Source organism: Nematolebias whitei, chromosome 5 (genome assembly GCF_014905685.2).
Source record: "Nematolebias whitei isolate Nwh7 chromosome 5, NemWhi1, whole genome shotgun sequence".
Taxonomy (NCBI): Eukaryota; Metazoa; Chordata; class Actinopteri; order Cyprinodontiformes; family Rivulidae; genus Nematolebias; species Nematolebias whitei.
Genome location: NC_056502.1, coordinates 37642515 through 37643367, shown reverse-complemented (window position 1 = coordinate 37643367; position 853 = coordinate 37642515). Strand labels below are relative to the sequence as shown.

The 853-nt window shown below is 47.4% G+C and overlaps 1 protein-coding gene across 1 annotated transcript in view; it reads left to right on the top strand.

Moving 5' to 3' along the window:
• The window catches only part of usp45 (ubiquitin specific peptidase 45), a 56452-nt gene that overhangs the window by 51146 nt on the left and 4453 nt on the right, over positions 1–853 (top strand). The gene's annotated exons all lie outside the window — the stretch shown is intronic.

Sequence of the window (853 nt, the reverse complement as noted above, 5' to 3'; positions counted from 1 at the left end):
AGCAGTGTGGTTCTGTTAGCAGTGTGGTTCTGTTAGCAGTGTGGTTCAGTTAGCAGTGTGGTTCAGTTAGCAGTGTGTTTCTGTTAGCAGTGTGGTTCTGTTAGCAGTGTGGTTCTGCTAGCAGTGTGGTTCTGCTAGCAGTGTGGTTCTGCTACCAGTGTGGTTCTGTTAGCAGTGTGATTCTGTTAGCAGTGTGATTCTGTTAGCAGTGTGATTCTGTTAGCAGTGTGATTCTGTTAGCAGTGAGGTCCTGCTAGCAGTGTGATCCTGTTTGCAGCGTGGTTCTGTTAGCAGCATGGTTCTGTTAGCAGTGTGGTTCTGTTAGCAGCGTGGTTCTGTTAGCAGCGTGGCTCTGTTAGCAGCGTGGTTCTGCTAGCAGTGTTGTTCAGTTAGCAGTGTGGTTCTACTAGCAGTGTGGTTCTGTTAGTAGTGTGGTTCTGTTAGCCGTTTCGTTCTGCTAGCAATGTGGTTCTGTTAGCATTTTGGTTCTGCTAGCAGTGTGGTTCTGCTAGCAGTGTGGTTCTGTTAGCAGTGAGGTTCTGTTAGCAGTGTGGTTCTGCTACCAGTGTGGTTCTGCTACAAGTGTGGTTCTGTTAGCAGTGTGGTTCTGCTAGCAGTGTGGTTCTGTTAGCAGTGTGGTTCTGCAAGCAGTGTGGTTCTGTTAGCAATCTGGTTATATTAGCATTTTGGTTCTGTTTGCAGTGTGGTTCTGCTAGCAGTGTGGTTCTGTTAGCATTTTGGTTCTGCTAGCAGTGTGGTTCTGCTAGCAGTGTGGTTCTGTTAGCAATGTGGTTCTGTTAGCATTTTGGTTCTGCTACCAGTGTGGTTCTGCTAGCAGTGTGGTTCTGTTAGC